This window comes from Oncorhynchus mykiss, chromosome 2 (genome assembly GCF_013265735.2).
Source record: "Oncorhynchus mykiss isolate Arlee chromosome 2, USDA_OmykA_1.1, whole genome shotgun sequence".
Taxonomy (NCBI): Eukaryota; Metazoa; Chordata; class Actinopteri; order Salmoniformes; family Salmonidae; genus Oncorhynchus; species Oncorhynchus mykiss.
In genome coordinates this window covers 24,281,309-24,287,847 of record NC_048566.1, presented here as the reverse complement: position 1 = coordinate 24,287,847, position 6,539 = coordinate 24,281,309, and positions in this window count along the sequence as shown.

The window sequence follows — 6,539 nt, the reverse complement described above, 5'->3', positions numbered from 1 at the left end:
ATGGGGAGAGGGAGAGAAAGATGGGGAGAGGGAGAGAAAGATGGGGAGAGGGAGATGGGGAGAGGGAGAGAGATGGGAGAGGGAGAGGGAGAGAGATGGGGAGAGGGAGAGAAAGATGGGGAGAGGGAGAGAGAGATGGGGAGAGGGAGAGGGAGAGAAAGATGGGGAGAGGGAGATGGGGAGAGAAAGATGGGGAGAGGGAGAGAAAGATGGGGAGAGGGAGAGAGATATGGGGAGAGGGAGAGAAAGATGGGGAGAGGGAGATGGGGAGAGAAAGATGGGGAGAGGGAGAGAGATGGGGAGAGGGAGATGGGGAGAGGGAGAGAGATGGGGAGAGGGAGAGAAAGATGGGGAGAGGAAGAGCGATGGGGAGAGGGAGATGGGGAGAGGGAGAGAGAGATGGGGAGAGAGGGAGAGAGAGATGGGGAGAGAGGGAGAGAGAGATGGGGAGAGAGGGAGAGAGAGACGGGGAGAGAGAGATGGGGAGAGGGAGATGGGGAGAGGGAGAGAAAGATGGGGAGAGGGAGAGAGAGATGGGGAGAGGGAGAGAGAGACGGGGAGAGAGGGAGAGAGAGAGACGGGGAGAGGGAGAGAGAGACGGGGAGAGGGAGATGGAGATGTGGAGAGGGAGATGGGGAGAGAGGGAGAGGGAGATGGGGAGAGAGGGAGATGGGGAGAGAGGGAGAGGGAGATGGGGAGAGAGTGAAGGAAGATGGCAATCAATGAAGAAGTTTGAGGGATGAATTTCATGTCTTTATGAAGCCGTCGTTTTATTGGATGATGGATGATGCCTTTGATGCAGCCTCAGAAGTTCTGGCACCATGTCACAGTGACATCACCGTTTTGATTCGAGACCCATTATTAAGTGCAGAATCTGAAGCACATTGATGCAGTTAATGGAGGATGCAGTCTGGTAGTTTTCTCCAATATTATTGTATTCTATTTCACAGAGGAGCAGGTGCTTCTGGGAACTTCGAGTGCAGTCAGGCAGTGTGAGAGTACTTACCGTTTTTCTCTCAGCCCAATAACAAATTCTACATATTTTTGTTCTTGTTTGACTTAAGACCTACACTTTCAGTTCCATGTTGAGAATACCCTTGGTCTCATTCCACTAAATATTAGCATCTGTTCCTTTTCCTAAAGGGATGATGAGTGTTGAAAGAACTTGTCTTGAGGTAGCTCATGCATTATCTAATCTGCAAAGCTGCGTTGTGAGGGGAGAACACTTTGGTCCGTAATGAATGGGAAGAAATCTTGCCAGTGCTGGTGTGTGTGAGTGCGGAATTGCACCATTCAAAGGGCAGACAGAGTGAAAGGGGGGAAAGGAGAGGAAGGGAGGAAAAGACAAGATGGACAGAAGACAGGCGGGGCAGGACAGAGCAGTGCACAGGGGATATGAGAGGGAGAGAGAAAGAGAAGGGGGAGGGAGAGAGAGTCAGAGTGTTTGAATTAAATAATTAATGTCAACAGTTCCGCACAAAATGAACTATGGCAGAGTGATGACATCAAATACAAAACTCTGAAGACATATATAGAGATACACAGTATATTGCTCTGCAAAAAAGTATTGGAAGCAACACAGACAAACTTCCCTTGGAACACAAATCTCCCAGACACAGTCAGTCTTACGATAGGCTCTAGATTTACCTTCCATGACAACCTTGCAAAATGTGATGTTAGCACTACAGCACTGACCTCAAACTGAGTTCCACTGTCCCATCCTCCCACCCCTCTCCTCTCTCCGTTCTCCTGCTCACTCTGCAGCTGTTATTTATTTCCTTTCAAGCTAGAATCCTTAGTTGCTACATACATTTTTGGACTTATATATTAATTATGAACTGTATACCCATTGATTCTTCAAGAATATAACTCATGAGCTTAGTTCAACTGTCGTACCCCATCAGATAACAATAAGCTTAATAAGCTTTTTTTACAATAAGCTTTTTTTTTTACTCCAATGTCTGTAAATAACTAACACTGTATAGCCTCAAACATGGTTGAAACTATCATTTTTATACCATGGTTAATCAGTCCTTGCATCCATAGCTCCGTCTATGAATTTGAGAGTTGTTACACTTCTCCAAGACCAACCTTCAATTTTTCCCAAAACCAAGGCGGGTGGTAGCTTTGTTATTGTTTCAACTGCAGAGTATAGGTTTAAAGCACCTTTAGCTCTTCCAGGAAGCTAGAGAGCTGGTTTTACACTGCAAATACAGTAGGTATGATGTACAGCTCAATTATCCTCCTCTCTCCCCTTCTTTAGGCTTGTCACCTAAAACCCTGACAAACTTTTACAGATTCGCAATTGAGAGCATCCTGTCAGGCTGTATCACCGCCTGGTACGGCAACTGCACCGCCCTCAACCGCAAGGCTCTCCAGAGGGTGGTGAAGTCTGCACAACGCATCACTGGGGGCAAACTACCTGTAGGTGTCCTGCCCTCTAGGCACCCAATGTCACAGGATGGCCAAAAAGATCATCAAGGACTACAACCACCCGAACCACTGCCTGTTCACCCTGCTACCATCCAGAAGGCGAGGTCAGTACAAGTGCATCAAAGCTGGGACCGAGACTGAAAAACAGCTTCTATCTCAAGGCCATCAGACTGCTAAACAGCAATCACTAACTCAGAGAGGCTGCCACTTTAATAATGTTTACATATCTTACATTACTCATCTCATACATATCCTGTATCTTATACCATCTATTACATCTTGCCTATGCCGCTTTGCTATCGCTCATCCATATATTCATATGTACATATTCTTATAGTTGTAAATGAGAACTTGTTCTCAACTAGCCTACCTGGTTAAATAAAGGTGAAATAAATAAATAAATGCCATCCCTTTAGATTTGTGTGTATATGGTAGTTGTTGTGGAATTGTTAGATTACTTGTTAGATATTGCTGCACTGTCGGAACTAGAAGCACAAGAATTTCGCTACACTCACATTAACATCTGCTAACCATGTGTATGTGACCAATAAAATGTGATTTGATTATCACCACTATCTCCCAACTCTCTCTGCAGTCCTGGCTTGGTCCTTCTAATTGCCTGAAAACCAGCCATGTTAAAAGCACTCCAGAAATTCCCAGTGCATGATTGGTCTCCATTTGTGCTGTGTTTTTATGCTCTGAAAAAAAATATACACACACACACACACGGGTGGGAAATTCTCCCACTCTCTATTTACTTGAGTAGGGATCAGAGGGGCACTGGCAGGATGTGTTTGTACATTCAGAGACCGAGCTGCCACCTCATGCCACAATGCTGTTGTTCTGTACTGTTCACTGGAAGCTAATGGGGAACTACAAAATTACATCTCAGTCCTAAGACCCCCCACACGAATTAACTGTAATTCTACACTCCCATTTGCGTTCCCATGTGTGCTTGAATTAAGCACTATTCATTCCTCAATTTGAAAGAACAATCCGTTGGGGTAGAATTCGTGTTTTTCATGCCTCCATCCAGCCCTGATCATTCATTTTTAATTATTGTCCAGCGAGCTGATATGAGAGGTATGTTTCATTTTGTGTGGCTGGCTATACAGAGCATTTACCTTGCACACTCAGGACTGGAGACACCACTGTCTTCAGTTATGCTCTTGTTTTCATCTCTTTGCAGCGATATGAATCAGCCTGTACCGGTCCCAGGATTTCTAAGTAGCACTTCCCCATGCTTCTCCCCCGCTCTGTTTCATACACTTCACTGCCACTGAACCCAGACAGTCTGCTTAGTGCAGTACACACAAACACTCCACTGATATTTTATTTACTCTTCCTTCCATTTCCCCCTCTCCTTCTCCTCACCATCCCCCTCTCCTTCCTTTATTCAACTTCAACAAATTCTCATGAGAGCACATTCAGAGACTCCATTCCTCTCCATTCTCTCACAGAAATCATAAAAAATTCATACCGGGTGCTGCTGTGTAATCCTATGATGAAGGATGGTTGCCCAAAAAGTAGTTACCGTTTTTTAACGATGTCTAACAGAAATACAGTGGCGTGTTGGTGTGTACATCACATTTACAGGCCTAATAGATGTGGAGAAACACCCTTGTCCTGTAGCTAGGGGCTGGGTAGGAGATGAAGAGGGGCTGACGGTAGGACTCAGAGCCCCTGGGGATTCACTGGTGATCCTCCACACCTTTCTGCCTATCATAAACTCACTCACAACACCTGCAAGGTAAACTGCTGCGTCTGAGCAGGGATCCAGCAGTGAGAGACTCATGCAAATCTCCCTGGATTGTAGTAGATGGCAGGGGGGGATTTATTCTGTCATAAATCATAAAAAACATATATCCGAAGCCTATTGTGTGCGTGTGTGCCCGCGTGTGTGTATTATACCGAATTGAGTGACAAATATTTTGGCTTGTGGAGATAGAGGTACTATCATTAGTTGCTATTTGACAGAGATTAGATGTTTAGAATACCACATGCAGGGAAGCGTTTCAAGAGTTGGAAACGGTCCTGATGATCTCATGTAGCAATCAACTCACTTTACTACTGTAGCGGCCCAATTACTTCCAATTTTAGTCAAGTTTAATTTGGCGATGCTGAATACAGTGGCGCACAATCTAAACAACTCTCCCTTTTCACATGAATCTGAGAATCTACTTCTGTATGTTACAAGCAAACTACTGACTCAGAGCCTATAGGCAGGCAGTCACACAAACACACAGAATTACTAAAGCATTTTAGAAATAAGGGAATTATTTCAGAAAATTCCTTGATCCCTCTTCAGAATGTTTCTGTGTCTCTGTGCATCTGCTTACTAACAAGCTGTTTGGAACATGGGATTAATGCAGCGATGCACTCATCTAATTGGGTGATACATTCAGGTCTGTAGGAAGATACACTTCATACCAGGCGGATTACAATTTCTTAGTAAAAGGCATGACGTTCATCAACCTTGTTTATCGAGTTGACAACAGCGTGGGCGGAAAGATGGGATCTAAACGCTGTTACTAACATTACTGAATACGTTAACCTTTGGAAATGAAGAGCAAATGTCCAATGGCAGCTAAGGGAATGGTTCATACCAAGAGTCCAGATGGTTGTATGAAATAGAACAGGAGTTAAACCCAAGAGTCATCTAATAATGGACATTACCACCTGGACTGCTATAGTTTGGTTGATGTGAAAGGTCATTTTCAGATAATATGTCCTTCCGGTATAAAAAAAACAAAAAAACAATAATAATAATAATTTAACTAGGCACGTATACCCTAAGGTCCTTGGTTCTTACTAGGAAAAACACTGTACTGATGTTGAATGAATGCCTCTCTCAGGAGCTCATAGGGACTCTCTCTGATTAGATTTGAATTTCTCTCACATCCATCCTCTCCTACCCTCTCAGTCTTCTCAATAGACTCCTGACGTGACCAGTGAGAGAGCAGTAAAGATCTCTGCGGTCTCGTTTAATGCCAGCCGCGTCCCAGTCACTTCAGAGAGACCCGGTTAAGTGTAAATGCCAATGACTAGTGATTACCAGGGAAAGAGCTGCTATTTATTCTTGTCAATGCCCTTCAAATGTTTAATCTCGCAATCAATGACATACTAGTGGCAAATTATGCAAACATTTCTCCGCTTGAGTTTCTGCCCCCCTCCCATTTCTGATTCTTTCGGATCCCCTTAGCTGATTACAAGTCCAAGTAATATATGTGATTTAACATCACCCCACTGTCACATACTACAAACTCTTCAGACCTATTTGTAAAACAGACAGATTGAGTGCAGCTCAAACAAAACATGATGCCATTCAATTGAGCCATTGGTCTGAAAGCCAACAGGACACAAAGGAATTCACATAAACCCTGACAACCTCTCCAGTTTGTTACCTTGCATTTGGGTACACAGTTAAATGTATTTGAAGAGGGGCTTTGGTGAGGCCCAAGTCCTCCTCGTGATTTGGCTAAGGACATGGATAGATGTTAAGCAACTCAAGCTCTCTAAGGAAGCAGGCAGGCTGGCAACATGCTGTACTGTTACTGCACTTCATCCATGAATGCCTCCTCAGAAAATGCCATCCATGGCAAAAGATACAGACCATAATATAACACGTCTTATGTTTATAACAATTCATACTCATAACAATTTTACAAAGTAATTACACCGGATGAAAACACCCACAGGGCTACATTTCATTCAAACAAATGAGACAGTTGAAGAGATCATCAGGAGGCTTGGTTTGGCCTTACTTTACATTATAATTCTTTGAATGAAGTAATGAAACTAGAATGGCCAGATATGAAAACAGAAAAGGTGGGTGTTTTATAAAGCCTTTAGGTCACAGTGAGTTTTATTAAAAATCCCTGGCTGATATCAGAGGTACTTAAAGATTAAGAATAGCAATTTTAACCTCACCCGCATGCCAGACAGGAACTGAATTGAAGCCACAGAAGGGCTTAAGGAGAGGATGGGGGAGGCAGCCGCAGCACTGCACTTAAAGACTCCAGGCTAAGCACAAAGTCAACAGAAAAGCCACTGCTAGCACAGCTTCTCAGGAGATACAGATTTAGGAGAGTATTTTCAGAAATATC